The 21,224-nt window shown below is 41.0% G+C and overlaps 1 protein-coding gene across 12 annotated transcripts in view; it reads right to left on the bottom strand.

Annotated features, from left to right (window-relative positions):
- slc8a2b (solute carrier family 8 member 2b) overlaps positions 1-21,224 on the bottom strand; it is a 201,381-nt gene that overhangs the window by 151,644 nt on the left and 28,513 nt on the right. For 6 of the 12 annotated variants that reach the window (XM_040039715.1, XM_040039713.1, XM_040039714.1 and 3 more), the window contains exon 1: positions 7,059-9,110. The exons of 2 other annotated variants lie outside the window; for them this stretch is intronic. The gene's annotated coding sequence lies outside the window, so the exon portion shown is untranslated. Of the gene's footprint in view, positions 1-7,058; positions 9,112-21,224 lie in introns of those variants that run through there. 4 more of the 12 variants (XM_040039716.1, XM_040039720.1, XM_040039710.1 and 1 more) reach the window with 3 other exon arrangements.

Here is a 21,224-nt window from a genome sequence, read left to right as displayed (position 1 = left end):
TTGTTTTTCTACCAGCAGGAAACTTCAGTTCAACAATTCAACAGCGTCTCATTCTACAAACATTTTTCTCTCTACTGAACCAGTCACAGCACACATGTCACATTACAGCAGACCGGATATTAAAATGTCAGACGGATTATTTCAGCATGATGCCCACATTTGTGTCTGCTTCACCTTCTGTCACTGAGTTGTTCTTTGCAGAAGACAACAGAAGAAGAGGTAAAGAGCAGATAACAGGTTCAACTCGGAACTCTAATGGTTGGTGAATATTATCACTCTGGGATTTTGGCTCATTAGAACATATTGCTACTCTTGTCATTCAGAAACCTATTAGCACCAAACCTACAGGTCCAGACTCACACTGCTGTTAAACAAACAGTAATGAGTAAACTGAAGTAGAGCTGGTTGGATGGCTGTATACCTGATGTGATAGAGAGAGACAGCAGATTTTAGTCTAAGGGAGACTGATGTTTTCTCCATCACTGTCTTCTTAGAAGTTCCTAATTAAAGGGGTTGTTGGACTACTTTTAAGGGATATACCAAATTAAGAATAACTACCGAGACATTTCTGATTCAATAACAATCTTAAGGCAAAAAGAAAAGACCAGAATTCAAGATGACAAGTAATCCCTTTAACAGCATGTGTTGATCAGTGGGTGGTGGGGAGGTCTGGAAAGTGATTTACAAGTCGCAGCAGGCACCAGACAAGAAATACTGTGATGAAAGAGGCTGAAGGACGGAGAATCATTCCCAGTTTGTAAGGATGTGAGAACATCTGTGGACAGTCAGAGCCCAGATTGAATCCGTTAACATTTAAATGTTAACGGATTCAAAGTAAAGCAGGCAAAGTGAGAATTACAAGTGAAAGGTGAAGCTACTTTCAGCAGCTCCCTTATTTACAAAGGTCATCACAGCAGACAGCGCCACATGTTTTTTAACACCAGAGATTGAACCAGGGATGTTTAGGTAAGCCACTACACTATGGAAGTGCTAATTCTGATTACTTTTAATAGGTTATTTAGCTTTGTTTAATTGGAGTCTTCTCACATGTGCACACACTTCCTGCCTTTTTTTTAAATTTTACACTCCTTTCATGTTGCAAAGTACATATGGCAGATATATGATCTTGCAAATAGAAAAGCTGCTATTATGTGAAAACAAAGCTTCTCCAGACATCACCTGATAGGTGCAAGTGAGAACACAAGTGTTCAGCATTAGCTTGTTTGTAACCTCCCACCTCACGAGCACCAAGCCAGTCAGATTACAGCAATGTGTACAAAGCACTGTTGGCTGCTTGATGCACTCACCGCTCGCAAAATATATCCTTAATGTCGAGGGTTTCACTTCCTGGTTAAATGAATGTTGGAATAACTTTGCATCACTGCGGACATAAAGTTATGTTACACTAGGGCTGATGCTTTGATCTGTACTGATTGGTTTAGGCAAATCAAATCCTCGCTGTCAGAAATTGGTAAGAATCTCACATTAGATCGAAATGGAGTGCCGTGCGTTATTAATTGTGATTTTGGGCTAATCACCACAAATATAATTAAATGAAAAAGCTACTTAAGGGGTGACAATGGAGAGATAATCCACAGTATGTAGATAAAAAGTGATTAAAAGAAAAAATAATCACTTTGAACGGTCAGTGAACCCAGAAAACGCAATGCATAAAAATGAGTCTATAAACTAGTTACTACATCCTCACACATGGTAAACAGGAGGATATTAGCTTGCGATGACAGCTTCATAGCTAATGGGCTCCCACGTCTTCACATAAACATCATTATTCTTATAAATCTGGCTTGTTGTCAGGGTTAGGTCGCTGGCAGCCAGACGATACTCTGGGTACTTGATCTATGTGTGTGCATGTTCGCCTCATTACTCAGAGTGTGAAGAGCAAATCTTTGGTTTTCGCAAATGATCTGTTACCTGTGCTGCTGCAGTCCCCTAACGAAGAGCTTTCCAGATTAAGGGCCAGACCTGAAATCTCAACAGGCTGAAACGGTGCACAGAGCTGCTCACAGCAGAGCTCGCTCAACAAGGAAGGTCAGGAGTGATGGAAGGATGAAGAAGATCAAATTGTTAATATAAATTGAGACTTTCATTTCATTTACATTAGTGGAAATAATGTTTTATTTTCATTGCTGATGCTGCCCATTCAATGCTGAGGTTAATAATTACAGAAACACAAGTTTAATGTGAGTCTTAATGAGAAGCAGGGTCGTATCGTATCGCATTGTTTTGCCTTTATGCCGGTTCCAAACAGCTGACAGCGTCCCGCTGATGTCAATTATACAACCAAACCAGAGCAGTCAAATACCAGCTCGCTGCAGCATGCAACAACATTTTCCCATTTGAAGAGCAGAACATATTCATTTAGTGGTTACGAGGCCATTTTCACAACCAACTACCTCACATTACCGTCTTATGGCACCAGAAATTTTTATTCCCTGCATACAGAGTGAAATCTCTGAAAAAGATTCAAACTGAAGAATGACGACTGACTCTGTGAAGGTTAGTTATGCTGATTCTAACAGCAGAGGAACCTCCCGACCTCCTCACTGTGTTTTCTTTCACCTTTACACTGCAGAGCTGTCATGCTTTTTCTTTATTCCTGTCAAGTTTAGCCCCTTACATAGGTGGATGGTCATATTACACATGGCCAAACTTAAAAACAATGAGATCAGCAGATGTGAAAGTAATTTCTGAGATAAGAGTTTTGACCTCCAAAGGCTCTAAATTCTCTGGTTCTGATATTTTCTTCTACTCTTCGTCATCTCAACTGTTGGTCAGGATTTCACTGAAATGTTGTATGTAAAACATGGACCCACTGTGATGTCATCCATTGGTTACCTACTTAAAAAACTGCCCCCTGCTGTCTATTAGAAAGAAAGCAAATTTGAGGCACTTTGGCGTTTTATATACAAAACCAATGGCTCTGAGAATGAAGCCACACCCACCAGCAGCTCTTCCCTTTGCGAGTGGTCGCTAATTAGAAAAAGTATGTTTTAAAGGGAGAAGCGCTAATGTAGTACAAGGTCCAGTATGAGGTGAATAAGGGATATTTTTGAAACTGTGACGTACGCAAAGCTATTGGAGTGTAAGACTAAAGAAAATGGAGCTGGAAATTAGCTTATCAGGGCCACTAAAAGGTCTAATGAATGAGATAATATTGACAGGCGTTCATTAATTTTGTCACAGTTACAGGTCCGTCAGACGCTGCTCTGACGTCAGAAACAGGCTGCTTTACCAGACTGACTTCTTCCCAACTTCTTAGTTGTATATCTGATATACAGAAAAGGTTTAACAGAATCTAAAAAACACAAAAGGACCCTTTCTGCTCCCCGTATTTGCAATCAAAAGATTAGAGGTAAAATCTAATTTTAAAACACAAAGAAGAAAACAAAGAAGTTTAGAGGCAAGTGAAATATGACCATCTGCTTCATCCCATCATCGGCTGAAAGCCTATGCACACATTTTGGCACGATGACTGAATTACATTTGGATAAATCCAATTAGCTCCAACAGTGCTGTCATGGATTCTCTCTGATGTTTGGTGTCCCAAAAAACTCTGGAGACAAGGGGTACTTAGAGATGAATAAAATGCAAGTGAGCACAGAAACGGAAATATTCCCGATTTGTCTTCATACAGTCACACGGCAGATTTGAGTAGCATTTAAGGGGATGAAAGGGGGCAGATTCACACTGATAGTTCAACATCGTCATATTTGTTTATACATTTATAAAAAGGCAACTTAAAGCAGACGGTGCAGGGCGAAGTCACACACATGTTTCACTTCAATGTCTATAGAGTAATGAGTCCACATCTACAGAGGTCAGTAATAGCTATTTCATGGTCATTTTCCAACTTGGTTATAACATTAGATGAGTCTGAAAGTCATTTTGTTTTAATTTACATGCTTAATACTCTCTGGTGGACCACCCAGGGCACGTAGATTTGATTTCAATATCAAATGTGCACAGAAATATCCCCAGGTTGTGTGTGAGTGAGTCACTGGAACATTGCAGGTAAATGTCCTGGGAGAAGGAACAGATAGCTCTATCATGTCAGAAGCACATTTAACATGCTGATAGCAGGCACTTCAACACTCAGCTAGGTACATTTAACACCTCGCTGAGGAACATCTTGACTCTAATGTGCTTACACAAGCAGAAACTTGAGGTGCGTTCACAATAAGACACTTCTTAACTCATTATTTTCTCATTTGTCTCTTCCACCTTCTCTTTGATCCTGATTCCATGTTCTTCTTACTTGACATTCTTTTGTCTCTTTCTAGAGGGAACCAATTAATCAACCCTGAAATTACCCTTGGATTTGTAAATAAAATGATTTCAGTGTTATGTGGCTTCTTCTCTTGGCTCTTGACGGAGGCGGTCGCACTTTCTCCCTCTCCCTTATCTTTCCTGCTTGGCTTCTCATATCTTTTGTATAGTCTCGCTTATTCTCTAACCCTAAGAGAGTCTCCCAGACTTGTTCTCTAAAAACCTAAAGAAGAATCATGGATTTGATCAACTGGTCCCTTAATGAAACTGACAACTCCTGGGCTTGGGAGAGCCTGATTGTCCTGCGGAGATGGTTGCTGCTGGATACTCGATGGTCGGTTGCGTCGGGTGTCTGGTGACACTCTCGATGGAGGACAGTGAACGACTTCTACCAATTTGGAATCACGATAACAGAGTTCTGGCTGATTGGAGCTGGCTCAGACCTGGCTTATCGAAGAACAAGAAGCATTTTCCATTGTTATACCTCTCTGACCTGTCTTCCCCATGTGATGCTGTAATGTGTGTATTGTCGGAAGGGTAAGATGGCGCTGGAAAAGGTCGGCAGCCTTAACCCAACAAATTTTTCCACGCCTGGGACTAATAAAGGTTATCTTATCTTATGAGGTGTGATTATTTAAAAGAAACTGTTGAACTTTAGCAGATCTCCCCCTCAAGATACTTTTCTTGTGCACCTCTGGTGAGTTTACAGAACACCATTTTGAGAATGCATCATTGAAATGCGTGTCTGTTCTTATGTACTTTCCCGTCTGTGAAGCACACTGGATGGCTTGACAAAGTCCCTGGAAGGAAAATCTCTCTCACTTTCTCTTTTGGCAAATTGGCACAAATTAATGTTGGTTTCTCTAAATTTTCTCCCTCAGACACATCACAGTGGAACTCCATACTGCCAGTTTAACCTCTACAGGAATGTTGTGCATGCTCCTAGTTATACTCCTGACCTGACAGTCCACTTTTAGAGCTTCATCCCAAATGTAGGGCTGTAGCCGTGGAGCCAGCTGTTGTGTTCACGACGAGTTGGGAGAAGATCATCTTCAAGAGGAAATCAGCCACTTTTACAGAGTCTCTGAACTTTTTAATTGCTCTTGCAGTCACAATGCATTGTGTCTCAGTTATGCATTACATGTCCTTTTGTGCGTCGCTTCCACGTTTTGCAGAGGCAAAGCAACAAATGGACACGTTGGACTGATGTGTCTAATACATGTTTTGCTGTGATACTGGGTTGATTAGGGAATTGGGTGAGATCCATAAAGGGGCAAATAAACTCTGATCTTTTCCTAACCAGGTGCGTAATTCTAAAGCAAGTGAAAGCCGAAACAGAAGAAAGGGGAAAAATATTGAAGCTGTTTGAAAAACACAATACCACAGTCTCCTGGATGATACACTGGGTCCATTATTGCTCAGAGATCAATAGAGCCTGCCATGCCGGGTTTTGGCCAAAGGACATCTTGTGTGTAACTATGAAAACCTAATGCGACAAAGTCCTGTTTGTAGAGGACACTTTCCAAAATGAGAAACACAAGGTGTTGATGCTGGTAGTGTAAGACCTGGAAAAGCCTTTTATCTGTAAACTTACACACTTGTTATCTTCCCTGCTGTTGTTGCCTCATGGCACAACAAGAAAATGAGTTTAATAGGTTTTTTTACGGACCTTCGCAAGGATGTGTGTTTAATGACTGAATAACTCCACAATGAGTGCTGACACATGCAGCTCATGGACTGACTTTAGCTGAGAATTAACATTGATTTTACAATATTCTGGCTCCAAGCAAGGTGTGTGTGTGCCTGCTGGTGCCATTATGGCTACGTTCACACTGCAGGTCTTAATGCTCAATTCAGATTTTTTGATCAAATCCGATTTTTTGTCTGCTTGTTCACACTACAAATAAAATGTGACAGCAAAAGCGCTCTAGTGTGAACGCTCAAAGCGGCCCGCATGTGCAAAAGAAGACGCCACACACAACGGGCTCTGTTTAGACCCAGAGCAAACAATATTGTTTGACTGATGGCCCTTAATATAAAGACTTCGGACTTTACGTTTCCCAATTTTTGCTTTAAGTTATTTTGTTATTGACATAATAATGTAAATAACCTAATAATGATCCTTATTGCTGTTTTAGAGGAGCGGTGCTTCAAAGGATAGCTGCAGATTTCTGTCAGAATCTGCAGATTATACAGTACAAATAAAATGTTCACATTGTCTTCCCAACAGCTTCACTAACATCTACACTGGATGGCCAGGAAGCGTTCACGATGTCTTCGCGGGCGCTGATAATTAGCGGATTTAATGCGACATGACCGTTCAAACAGCAGTCGCTTTCTAAAACATCAGATATGTATCGGATTCAGGACAACATACAAAAGTGACCCAGATTGGGTTTGAAAATATCGGATTTGTGCCGTTCACACTGTCATACCATGATCGGATATGGGTCGCATAGTGTAAAAAAAAAAAAAATTGGATTTGATGCGCTTTAGCCTGCAGTGTGAAAGTAGCCTAAGTGATTTAATGAGTCATGGGTGATTTAGCATTTACCAAGTAATGTGTCTGCTTTCTAACCACCACGTTTAAATTCAATTTAAATTGAAAGGGCAAAGAAAAAGCTTGTTTATTTAAAGGTAATATTACCGTTCAGAGTGGTATACTGTCTGTTAAAAAGTGCTCACACACACACACACACAGCAGAGTCTGACAGTGAGGTAATAGGTTAAGGTGAAGGTTATAAAGCGTGAAGCAGTGACTGAAAAAATACCTCTGGCGTGGTTTTTCAGCGTGTTCTCTTTTATCGCCCTCCCAGGATTGTCATGGAAAGCTGCACCACACTGCAGGCAAGATGGAGGTAGCTCCAGAGTGAAGGAATTGATTTCAGTTGAAAGTGATTGTTGCAGCATGTTGGAAAAAGATGGAAAAAAAGCTCAGAAAATCTGCCTCAAGTGGAGCCCACAAATTCAGTTTCATATATGCAATCACTACCCAAGGCAAAGCAGCCATTTATGACAATGATAGGTGTTCTCATTTTGAATTGCAGCTGTTAACCTGAACCTGAATGACAATGCTGCGTCATCTCTGGGCCCCTCCAGGCTTGATTGATTGGTTCGCTTTATTGTTATTGTAAAGCAGGGAAGCAAAACAATGGGATTACCTATTTAATCTGGCTATTACTGCTTTCCCAGTAGAGGCTGAAAATTGCAGGAAAACCACCAATAATAAGAGAATTGATGGACCTGCTCTTGTTACATCCTCTCAGCTCTGACCACCTCCACTGACCAATGGCGGCAGCCTTTTCCTTTTTTTAATGAATGCATTATTTAGGCCTTCATGCTTAAACAGATGGTAGGCAAGAGATCAAAAGGTTCAAGACTCAAAGTGAGAAATGGGAAAGTATGCTGTCAACTATCATGATGCATACCAAAATAATAATGCAGGAACAACTATATGCATGTGTCAAAGAAAAACCGACGGGTATAATAAATGATTTTAAAGGCCTGTGCGAGACACTCTGATGAGGAGTGGTAAAACAGAAGAACAAGTGAAATGCATTTTCCAAGTGCAGGCAGAAAAATAAAAAAGGTGCTCTAGGGAAATGGCATGTAATATTAGAGGAAGAGGATGAGAAAACACCACGGCTGTGGAAATAAATTAAATGAAATTTGTTGAGCACTGGTGTGAAAAAGAGAAAACAACACAATAAACTGTGAGAGGAAGAGATTCATTCTGAGGAGCGGGGAGAAAACACTGCAGAGTTGGCCTTTCACAATGCAGTACAGATGTGCTGTCTGCTCATGCTCCAGCACCATGCATGTCATTTCTTATTCCGCTAACAAGGATACAATTTCTTGCATTACAAGAAATTGTAGAGGCTAGAAAACTAGCCTCTAACAATTAACAGTTAACTACATCTTAAAAATTAAATAAATCAGTAAAGTAAAAACGAACAAACAAACAACTGCAAATAACTTTAATCATCAAATACAAAACCAGGCTACCCTGATTTCCTCACAACCAATCTGAGTCTGTAAAGCTTTATGTAAATTAGGCAAAAAGAAGATGAATCCTACACTGTTTTCTATAACTTGCATAGTCGACAGAAACAAACAGTTTAGCATTTAAGGTAAAGTGGATCTCTGTTAACTAGTCATTAAAGCTGTTTTCTTACTATAATGTTTGGTGATAAGAGATTAAAACACAAAGTATCAAATTGTGCGCAAATAACTATGACTATGCTGCGGTGTGCACAGGGTATATGGATTGTGTTCAGCTATTTGTAAATGGGTCTTTATGTATACATATACCCATGTACAGGTGTGTACAGTATATATGTAGGTGTTTTTGTTTTTGTTGTTTTTAGTCTCTGTGGTTCCAAGTTTTGTTTTTCAGTAGTTTATAGAGTTTAGTTTCCGTTTTTGAACCTTATGTTTTGTCTTTTTTGGATCATTCGCCATCAATCAATACATGGCTTGCTCTCAGTCCACCTTTAACACCACGCAGTCTGCAACATCCACAGACCCATGAATAATAAAATAAAAATAAACACACTGACTCTGTCTAGTCATGTAGGCTTCTGTTCTCATGTAGTTTGGAAACCCTAATACTAATGTGGAAGTTGAAGTTCTCATTAATTTGTTTTTCAATTAGTGAAAAATGCCGCCATCACTTTCCAAAAGTCACATTGAGAAGCTGTGTCAACTGGCTCATTTCTACAAAAAAAACAAACAAACCCAAAAACCAAAACGACAATTTGCAAAGACATAAAACAGCCTCTCAGTCATCTTAGACAATCTGACCATCAGTTTGGTGTTAGCGCTTTGGGTGCCTTGAAAAGCACTATATAAATCCAATCCATTATTATTATTATTATTACAATTCATATTACCAGAACTTCTAATAACAGGTAATGAAAAATGCTTTAAAACTACACTGGTAAAAATAAAACTGAACATTTTGAAGGATATAAGAAATCATTCTGAAACATGAATGTGAGCACAAATTCAGAAAGTCTTCTTATTATCCTTTTTCCTCTCAAACCAACACCCTTCACCACCTGTCCAGGACCTGTTTTTTAATCCTTCCTTACTTCCTCCATTCACCTGAGAGAAACACTCTGTGTGTGTGTGTGTGTGTGTGTGTGTGTGTGTGTGTGTGTGTGTGTGTGTGTGTGTGTGTGTGTGTACGCAAGGGGTCAGGTAGGTTTGTATAATCCAGGTGGTCTCTCAGCTGGTGCTGTGTTCATCAGGATGTTGTAGCTCCATGCACCGCTCACCCTCACACTTACGGGTCACCACACACACACACACATCCAGACAGAAAAACACACCCACACAACTCTGGCAGGAAGAACTCCACCCCGCCACCACCACACACACAAACACACACGAAACATCCTTCCTCAGCTGATTTTTCATGTATTCAAACTTCCCTCACATAATCAGCATTTTAATTTTTGCCTCAAAGCCTTTAATATTATGCGAGAGGCTTCTGTATATAATTGGTGTAGCGGCTGAATTAAAAATTTTTTAGTATGTTTAAAGAAGAAAAAACAGTAAAATATAACAACCAATAGGAACAAAACATTCTTCTCCCTCCTCAGAGCTGGAGCATCCCTGTTTATTATTTTCATTTCTCACTGGTTACTAAATGACTCTGCATTATTTTGAAGATAAAGTAATTGCAGTATGAATAATACATCTATTTACTCTCCTTTTCTCCTTGTTTGTGATTTCCCTGTGTATGTGCATGCACTAGAGGTTTTTAGGTTGTATGACGATCACACTGGCCCTGGGCTGCTCACGTGGATGTGTCTCTGTCGCCGCTGTTTGTGCAACAGTAGCAGCAATAGGTGGTTATGATTCTTGCATCCAATGTTATGCTTCAGTCGCAGTAGCGTAATCATGAACACTGCTGGAGTGCCCCTGAGCTAAAACATGCTATTGTAGAAGAAGCTACAGCACTACAATAGCCAATGAAGATGAGGAAGGAGAAAAAGATAAAGCTAATAATGGGAATGGAAAATGGAAATGCGTGCATGCATGAAGACCTGCATCTGCTCAGGTGCAGGAGCAGCACTGAACATATGAGGTTGTTGCAAGTCAGAATGAACAGATATGCTAATGCAGGTTTTAATATGAGTACAATGAGAGCAGATGTTTAATATTTTATATAGATTTTAAAAGTGTAATGACTAACTTTTAAAAACAAGGTCCAAACACTTTTGTCTATGTCTGTGAGATATGAGAGTACAAATAGCGACAGCCTAGCTCAGGCACCTGACTGCAGCGATCCCAGATGGTGCCTCAGTCATTACAATGAAATTTGGTCACCAGCTGCATCCACAGAAGGTTGACATTTTTTGCCTAAAGACCATTTTTATTAGTATGTGGGCGGCTGTTTGATGTCCCACTGGCGGCACAGAAATAGCAAACAGATATTGTTTTATTGATTTTATCCAACTTCACATGAAGCCAAAGCATTAAGCCACGAGACTCAAGGCAAAGCACTGCTGATAGCTGTTCATGGGGGACACGCTCAGGTGGCTTGAACGATGGTAGCCACGTCAGAGAGCCGAAATACTGACGCAACAATCTGGCAACATTGTTGCAAAGCTGCTAAGTTGTTGCTAGTTTGTTGCTGATAAGGAGCTGTACTGAAAGATGACAATATGAGGTTTCAGTGAGCTCGACGGTAGAGTGAGATAGGTCTGCAACCATTCGTAAAGCTGCCTCACCATATCGAGTTAGAAAAGCAGATTTTATTAAAGTATAAACTCACACAAGCATTAAGGCCTTTATCCACCAGACACGTAAAAATTGTATAATTATTTCGTGCATTAAAAATTTTTTTTTGGACTCATCTGTTCTCAGTATAGCTGTTGTCAGCATTTTGTTTTCAAACCAACGTCAGTGTTTTAGATGAATAAACAGATCTGACCAATGGGATTACTGCATTTGGCAACAAGTGCATTCGAAGCTCAAAATGCGCACTAGTAATGAATAATTATAAGGAAACAGTCAAATATTGTTATTTTACCTCAGACACACAGCTGCACTGCTCTGTGACCATCGGCTCTCTGAAATGATTTTTCTGCCTCCTCAGATGTGGTCCCAGTGAGAGCTGACATCCAGAAATATGTACGAAAGTGTTCATGATGCAACTTCAGCTCCAGGATCAAACCATGAAATTTTCCCTGCTGCTGCCTTGTCTTGAGAACTGGACCAATCCAGAATTCAGTTTCTTCCTTTCCTTGTTTAGACACATTGGGGCCAGCTCATCAGGGCTTTATGTCAAGTTGGGGGGGGTACGAAAAATTCAGAACTTCTTGTTGATTTCTCGCAGTGCATTCGCTGTATAATGGCACTTACAGTCAGCTCTAGTTTCCTCCAACTGGTAATCAAATCAAACACTGAGGTAGCAGCCCTGCATGCAACTTTAAACTTAAGAAAGTCATTTTAAATCTTAACCAGCAGTTCAAAGATTTTGTTGCTTGTCAGGACTGCTCATAAGACCAGCAGGGTGAGCAACCCGGGGGTTCTGCGAATCACTGCCACAAATAAATCAGTTGGAAATCAAACGTCCATCCTTTTACCTCAGGCTACGCTGACTCAGCTGGGGTTAACTGTCACACTGACTGCCCTGATTAGAGCTCAGTGATTCATATCAGTGATTCATGCTCCCTAATGTGGTGCCAATGAAGGGAGACAAAGCATCAGCAGGCTGTGTTGTAGCAGTGAACAACAGAGACTGCATCTGTTTGTTGTCTCTGCTATTAATATGCAGAGTTCTCTCAGTGTCTTAAGTGCAGTCCTCAGCCTGAGTGGCATTAGTGAGACACTTCTCAGTGTCGTCTCAGCAACAACACCAGCAAGGATGTTGCATGATGCAACTCATGTCTCCAGTGTTACACAGCCTGAGCCAGCACACACAGCATGGTGATCTTCCGATATTATCCAGATGCAGCCCAAACACTTTTTTGAAAGAGTGAAAGATCCTCTACAGCAGAGCCGTAAAAGAAAAACATGTTGACTGTTTAAGGCACAGCTGAACCGATTGCACTGATTCTGATAAGCATGCCTGCTACGTTGTTACAGAAAGAGGTTCAAGTCTACCCAGTTTGTGGTATTTCATTTAAAAACATGCATGGGTGGCAATTCTGCGATGCGAGCACTTCAGAAGAGCTTGAATAGATAAAAGAGATGCTGCTGTGCACTGAGATACTAAAAACAAACAGCATTCAGAAAGGAGAGCCGCCTCCACTTTAAAATGCTCTCATGCTTTTCTACAGAAAACCTTTTAAAAAAAAATCATAAGTATTTGAAAAGTGTGTTACCAAGGCTCTTAAACCTGTGATTGAAACATAATTAGGGCAAGCAACCTACGCACTGCAGCCCACACCGGACTTCATCAAAGACCAGAGAGCAGTGACTCAGTAACAACCCTGAGAAGAGCTTCTTTGAAAGTGTCTCTGCAAACTTAAAAAAAGTGTTTCCTTACTGCCTCCTGCAGTGAGCACAGGCAGAGACGGTGCAGAAGGAGAGCCGCCTGGAAGGACGTGTGGAGTTCATACAGAGGCTGTGGACAGTGAAGAAGCTCCGCCTGGCACTTGTTGATCTGTTGTGAGGACGTTCACAGTAACTCTGTGTTCCAGTTTCATGCTGAACTGGTTTCAGTCTGAATATTTACAAAATGAACAAATGTTTCACACCACAAAAACTGGACAAAATTGAAAACTGGAACAGAGCTCAATTTAATACTGTGAGCAGCTGATGAGGAGCAGAGCTTTAGAGTCGTGAGTGCTCTGCACTTTGGTGTGGGTGATGGAGCTGCCCAGCCACATTTGAGTTTAACATTTGAAAATTAATTTCGACAGCTTCTCATTGACAGGTGGCCGCTGTACCTCTACTGTTACTCATTCAGGACCACCGTGGTGAAAAGAGCTGTGCAATAATCGTCTGCAGTAACTTATATTTGGCTGATGGAGAGCAGCACAGAACAGACAGACGCAGCATGAAAAGGACGGTCTGAGGTGGAGGTGGTTTGTAAAGCAACGTGCAGATGTGCAACTGTAGGCGGACTAAAGCGGCTTTAAAAGCATGCCATACTTTAGACTGGCCATAGAAGGGTGTCTGTGCTTTGAGGGATCAGCTGATGTGAGTTGGGATTAAGATCAGCTGATCTGCTGGGATGGTGACTGAATGTGACTAACACTCTGCTTCATCTTTGAGAAACGAGTATAAGGAAGCAGGCTAACACATTTCATCATCTGGGAGTGCCTTAAACCTGCATTCTTTATAAAGGCCAGCAGGGACGAACTACTAACTCGCTTGGCTGCAAAAAGAAGTTTGGTTGCATAGAAGTCGAGAATAGTCGCCGATTCCTCTCATCCAGAGATGTGAAACTCATTTTCCATCGTTTGACATGTACAGCCCACTTTAATGTAACGTGGGTCAGACCAGTGAAACTCCCCTTTTGGTTACAAGTTTAATATAAGACAAAAGAAGTGCAGTTACAACAGTGTTGTTTTTCTGCATGATAGAAATGTAATGAATGTAGCTCTTTATCAAGAGGAAAAGCTGTAAAACTTATGAAAATATAATTAACTCCATAATATATTACATCCTTTACAAAACCCCAGTTTCATTTTATTGAGCTACACAAATATTGACACAAAACTGATACAAACCCCAATAAACAGATCTTTAAATAAACCTCTCTTTAACAGCTTCCAAATTAAAACAATAAAAATCTAATAAACTCCATTTAAAAACAAACAGTCCCTGCCAGACAGATGGTCGCCGCTTTGATGTATGAGTCGAATTCAATTTCCCAATTACACACACACACACACACACACACACACACACACACACACACACACACACACACACAGGGATGTCAGCTACTGTCTTTGCCATCAGGCAGCGGGATTAAAGAGTGAATTTAAAAGCTCAATAAGTGATCCATGTTAATTATTTGGACTCTGATTATCTAGTGCTGTGTGTGTGTGTGTGTGTGTGTGTGTGTGTGTGTGTGTGTGTGTGTGTGTGTGTGTGTGTGCGTGCCCAGTGAACGTCTTTGTTGCAGATGTTTTCCATGTTTGTATCTCCGTGTATGTTCATGGGTTGTAATAATTATATTGCGGGACCACAAAACTGTTTAGCCAGCATCATCTTTAAAGACAATCTTTAAATGTTTAAGGTTAGTCTATGGTTAATGGTGACGATGTGGCTGTGTCTTTAGAAATTACATTCAAGTCACTTAAATGTCATGTGAAATAATGGGAAAATGTCTGTCTGTGTTCCTGTTGTTCTCTAACAAGCAGCCAGCTGCTTGTCCCGGTCTTTCACAACAGTCTCCCAGCAGCTAATGAGACACTCCCAGCAACACCTGCAGGCGCTCGCAGCATGAGATCGATATCACACACACACCCATGCATGCAATCAGACATATGCACATGTACCTGAACACTGACACCCACACTACATATAAACGTGTTCTTTTTAAAGAAAAGAACATTTCAAATGTTTCACAGCTCCTCACACTTTATTTTGGCCATTCTTTGCTTAGATGACTCAACGGCTTTCTGCTCCTCTCATTTGTTTTGAATGGATACAATGAACTCATTCTGCATCATCTAAATATAAAAGAGAAAAGTTTGCAATGACTCATATTCAGAACACTGGTGTTGGTGAATTTCACATAGTTAAACATTACAAAATCCTTTATGGTGAGAAGCAATTAAAACAGCACAGGGTTTAGCATAAATGCTATATTTGCCAGGTACTAATACAAAGGTTTAACGGTGGGGTGATAAAAAATAAAGCATGTTCCACAGTTGACGAGCCCGTAATCACAAAGGCGACTGCGGGTGCCAGATCAGCAGAAACAAACATGACATTTGAAGCAAAGAAGAATTACCGCTGCTGCATAAAGCATTTCAATACTCTCTGCTACATGAAACGCAGCTGAGAACAAGACTTGATTTTCGAGAGCATCCTCGAGCTGAAGAATATGTATCAGACAAATGAAATTATTTACTTTTCAAAGCTGGACTGAAAAATAAAAAAAAAAAAAAAAGCTGTAATCAGACTTGAAATGACATCACTCGTATCCGTTTCAGAGAAAAGATGCAGAATTCTTTCTCCAGAGCAAAGGTGTTACAGATGGCCTGCTGCTGATGAAGCACAGCTGTGCAAGCCAACCAACTTGGCTGCAGTCAGTGAGTAGAGAATCAGAATAAATGGGGTGATAAAATTACCAGATAGACTTTTACCGCAGAGTGAATGAAGCGATGGATGTGTGGATGGACAGTCACTGCAGAATAAGCGAAGAAGAAGAAGAAAAAGAATCTGTAACCATCAGACCATACAGGTCTGACTCAGCAGGTAGTCTTATCTCACGTCGCCACACCTCTGGTTCTAAAATAACCTACCATCTCTGCACCTCTCCTCCTGTTGATAGCTGCAGTTAAATCCTTAAGTTTAAGCGATCTCATTTTCATTGTATTCCCCTTCACTAAATAAACCTCCCTTATCTCAGAGACAGCAAAATTAAGTCATGAACCCTCCTCGTGCTCCACAGCAGCCTGCTGGCTCTGATGCAGAGCAAATATAGTTGACAGTACAGTTTCTTTTCAGCCGGGCCCCGAGAACATGATCCAAATCTGCACTTAGAGCTGAATAAGAGAGTGCAGTGCAGACCGGCAAGTAAGTGATGAATGGATGAAGACAGAGTGACAGCTAGGTTGGGAAGAATCAATTAACCTGGATTGGAAGATCCTGGTGGTAAGTAGACAAGTCAATGAAGAAAGGGTTTAACCGTTTCAGCAATCAGTCCAGAACAGCTGCAGGCTACAAATGGTTTTATCTAACATTTGAAAAACTCTGTGATTCCTGTGAAATGAATACATAAACAGCACAAATATTCAACTTAATCTGGCGTTTGTGAAGGACAGCAAAGACGTTTAAAGGTCTCTGCCAACTAATTTAGAGCAACTACAAAATCATGACTTAGTCTGTTTTCTGCTTCGCTTAATCACTGCAACTGCGTGCGGTCTACTCAAGCACAACATTTTAAAATGTAAAAAGCTTTATTTAAATATCAATTCTACTCAAAATCCCGTCACATCTATAAATACTAAGCCTTCAAATATCACACCTGTATGGGCTGAGGCGACGTGGTGATAGAAAGACCAGCACTTGGATTGAGACTAAATAAAAGCCCCGTGAGTCTGCAAGATATCTGAGGCCATGCTTTCACCGTCACTATGAAATAAAAAAAGGTGTCTTAGTAGGTTAGATTATAACCATGTGTATGAAACAAACTACAAGAACTATTTTACCCATTTTGAAATGCAAATAGATGTCATTTCATAATAGCAAGTTAGAATATTACAATACGTAGCAGGATAACACAGAAGTCAGTAGGGCTGTGCGATATGACGCAATATATTGGATAACAGAATGAAAACATCTATCGTTTCAAATTATACACTTTTGTTTGTTTCGTGGTGTCGCAAAACTGTTATTTCATCGGGACACAGAGATTACCAGCATGGCCAGTCAAGATGAGGCAGAACCAGCTAGCTCCAAACAGAAGGACCAGTCAAAACAAATCGAGAACCTTATCCCTAAATAAGGGGCAACCTCTGCAGCATGGAAATGGTTTGGTTATGGAAAATGCAAATTATGGTGCAAACTGGTCCCCATCTCAGACTCAAGCACCGCAAACATCTTCTACCACCTACGCAAGAATCACGTGAAAGAGTATGGAGAGAGTTCAAGGATGAGAAGCAACAAAGAGCCGTCAGGTGCTCAAAATAAACCTTAGACTCAAACGTTAGAACAGGCTTTTCCCCGCAGCACGCCGTGTAATAAACACTCACAAAGAAAATAGCAACCATTACAAACTTATCATATCTAAAAATATATAGTTTCATGCATCGACTCCACACGACGCCCAGCTGAAAACACTTCACACAAGTCGAGCTGCCCAAGATTCACAGAATTCCCTGAAAATGCACCGTTTTGTGATATACATCGTTATCAGGATGAGAAATGGCTGATATCGGGCGAGATTTTGGTCATATCACCCTAGAAATCAGGCAGAGACACTGATGTACACTGATGTGTACAGTAGATAATCACTGAATAAGTTATTCATAAAACAAAATGTAAACATTTAAAAGTTCAGTCTTCTAGGAATGAATACCAAATTTAAAACACATGGGTGCAGGCTGAGTTGTGGCATTGAGACAAAGTGAAGAGTTTAGATGTTAATCTGAGAGAAAACGGATCCTAAAGCGGGCACACACCAAGTCCACAGGGCTCAATCCAAGAAAGCCAGAATCCAGCTGCACATATGACAGCAACACTGACACAGACTGACTATCATAGTAGCGAAAAGTTGTTTCCCTATGTTGGCCCTGTGATGCACTGGGTATCAAGGTTTTACCCACCTCTCACCCTGTGACAGCTGTGATAGGCGAAACCTTCCCTCTGCACTTCTAACAGAGTGTGAGTAGCTCCCCTGTGTTCAGTTATATAAACAGTTTCATTAACTGGTAAATATGAAAATCAACATTTTCACACAAAGATTGCCACATATTTAAAGTGGATTAGGGATCGATTAAAAATAGATTTATTTACAATTTCTGTGCAGAAGCTATGCTTTAAAATGGGTGTTTGCTTTTCTACATTGTAGGGTCTGACATGCAAATGAGAGTTATTATTAATGTAATTCCAGCTGTTACATAATGCAAAAACACCCACTGAGCAAATGCATAGAGAGGGGCAGAAGAAGGCCTACAGGCGCTACGTAGTGAAAACAGCCAAAATTGATGGGCAAAAATCACACGTACACACACACACACACACACACACACACACACACACACACACACACACACACACACACACGAGACCTTTTAGAACAGCACAATGATTCGCTCGAGCTCAGCACAGTCTCACAGGGAGAATCTAGCTCACACAGACACAAACACAGCCGTTATTAATTTAATGAGACGCTATAACACGAGCCAGAGGTTTCCTCCATTCTAGGAAAGAAGGAACAAGTGATGAACCGTTAGTAAATCAGGCTAATGACGGGATTAACACCAACGGATTTAACAATAAGCTCTTGGCTGTACGAGGCGTCTGCTTTTTGGCTTTTAGACCAAAACTTCAGGATTGCAAATGCAGAAAAGATTTAAAGCGCTGCTAGGAACAAGTGACAGAAGAGCCAATAACTCTGCATAGGAGACGAGGAGAGTCTCTTTTGATCTCCTGCTTAGAAAACTCCTTTAGCACAATGCCAACAAGGACTTTGGGTGTCTGAATTGAACAAGCGGAGCTCTTTTGAGGCCACTGATAAGGTGGCTGAATGAAATTTAATTGCTAAATACAACAAGGTCATTACCAAAATAACGCACATTTTTCTTTGAAACAGATTTTTAAAAAGCTGGAGTAACTGCACATCAATATGGCATTGAATAAACCAACGCTGTGATACAATTTCTTCCATTTGTATTTGTCACAAAAGGAAAACATTCAGCAGCAGTCTACACAGAAATGCCCAGAGCTCTCTCTCCCCAGCCACGGATATTCAACTCTTCCTAGGGGAAGAGTTACTGAAAGACATAATCTCTCCAGTGTCCCGGGTTTGCCCTGCCGTCTCCTCCTGATTAGACATGCCTGAAACATCTCACCCGGGAGGAAAGCTGGAGGCAACGCAGAAAGATGCCCAGACGTACTCACATCACTGCAGGGTAGCAGCAGCTCTGCTTCTCCCGAATGACTGAGTGATTCACCCTCTAAGGCTGAGCCCAAACACCCTTTAGAGGAAACGCATCCTGCCGCTCGTATCCATTATCACGTCTTGATGGATGCTCAATCATCCAGGTAAGTAAATCTCCAAAAGTTGATTCCGTTCATCTGGACGTAGCGTTTTCAGTGGGACAAACGTTTGGTCACTCGTCCAAGTGACTTCTGCAGTCTCAGCTGACTGCAGGTTTCCCCAATCCTATAAACAGTACATTTGCATAATGACTGAAACCAGCCCACTGAAGGAACAATGGGCTGGGAGGTCAGTTCCTTAATCTGTTATCACACTAGTTTGTGGCCAAAGATGAAGGTAGAAATCTAAATCCATATTTTCCAACAGGCTCAGCACTCGCGTCACTAAAATAGACTGGTACAAAGTCTGTATCACTTCAGATTCTGCACAACTCTGCTTGTCAATTTTAAACAAGCACCCGAAGTATTGCACTCACAAGCTCACTCGACAGTTCACTATAAAGCCTTTTTTGGCAGCCGCTGATTGGACAGCTACTGTAAGGTCTTCACCTGTGATCCACATCGTGCTGATGGGCCTCTCTGACAGTTGGTGGGTGGTCATGTCGTTTTTCATTTTATGGATCAATCCTCTGTCCAAGGTTTGGCTCCAAAACAGGACCACACCGACCTGAGTCCCAGTCCTGTGTGAAGTAACTGGAGGAGAGTGTTCCCAGTTTTCCTGCTCGTAGTTTTAAATGGGTGACTTTCCCCTGGGAGACAATAACCCCACCAAAATAAGCAGTTTTGGTTTATACATGTAGATAGACTTTGTTATATTATGGTACCATAATATCACTAACATTATTTTTTTTTCAACATGAGAAAAATTTATTGTAAAATAAAAATATATGCTTTCAGAGGTATAGTGCTTTATGCCTCCACGTATGCAGAATCTCTGAGGTCACGCAAATCAGAAGCATTCTAGTGCCACATAAAAAAACAAAGCTTCTCTCACACACACACACACACACACACACACACACACACACACACACACACACACGCTTGTTTGAACCCTCTGTCTATAAATTATGGATGTCTCAGTAGAAACCTGCACGGGCTGGCAGTTTCGAGTTAAGAGGGACCCTGATGAGCACAGAAGCAGAAACGACATCGGCAGGGTGAGCAGACAGGCTCTGAATATGGTTTTACTGATTTCAAACAATTCCAAGCTCCTGGATAAAATGCCCCTTACCTTTTTTTCATTACAATTTGTTTTATTTATGAGAAAACGTATTACACACTTGACCACATTTCTCAGAATTTGCTCAGGCAAAAGCTCAGACTGGAGACTTGAGGATGCTCTGAATGCTCCGTATCTCAGGTACACGGCACCGTGACACAGTTGGTCAAACCTTCAGTGTAAGAGGGGCAGGAGGAGTTGGATTAAAGGGGGACTGAACACTAAACTGGCTTGTTCCATACAGAAGATGAACTGATGAGCTGCACAGTGGTGTCATACTCAAACTATTACTTTAAACTGTTTGGTGTCCATCAGGTAGTTTACTTGTTCTCCATTAACTCTCAGCTTCTGCTTCAGCATTAAACGATGCATTAAACGGGGCGATCGTGGCTCAAGAGTTGGGCGTTCGTCTTGTAATCGGAAGGTTTGGAGTCCTTAGGACCAAGTAAAGCGCTATACAAATACAGACCAAACCTTCCGGCGCCTGCACCCTTTAATCCCTGTGCTCACTTAGTTTTAATAAAGGGTAGCTGCATTACTAGAGCTACTCCCAAAGAGAAGTGGGTTTCACTGTTGGCCCACTGCAGTGGTTATTGAGCATATTAATGAGAACATTGTCTGTGTGTCAAAGAAACACACTTAATCTGAAAAGAACTTAATTAATTCCCGTCTTATGTAAAAACACAAGCCTCGGCATTCACTGCATGCGTGATGCTGTTTCATCATGTTTGACCTAATTTACAAACTGTCACTGCTTTAAATGCCAGAGCTATTTAAGGCTGGCATTATTTTAATCATATTTTAGTTGTTACAAGTCACTGCCCCAGAGTGGCTTGAATCACATCATTAAAATCAGCATCCTAACTGCTATCACAAGGCAGTACTGCAGATCTAACTGAACACGAGCCTGACA

The sequence above is a fragment of the Simochromis diagramma genome, unplaced genomic scaffold, assembly GCF_900408965.1.
Source record: "Simochromis diagramma unplaced genomic scaffold, fSimDia1.1 OVJJ01000031.1, whole genome shotgun sequence".
NCBI lineage: Eukaryota > Metazoa > Chordata > Actinopteri > Cichliformes > Cichlidae > Simochromis > Simochromis diagramma.
This window is presented reverse-complemented; position numbering and strand designations above follow the sequence as displayed.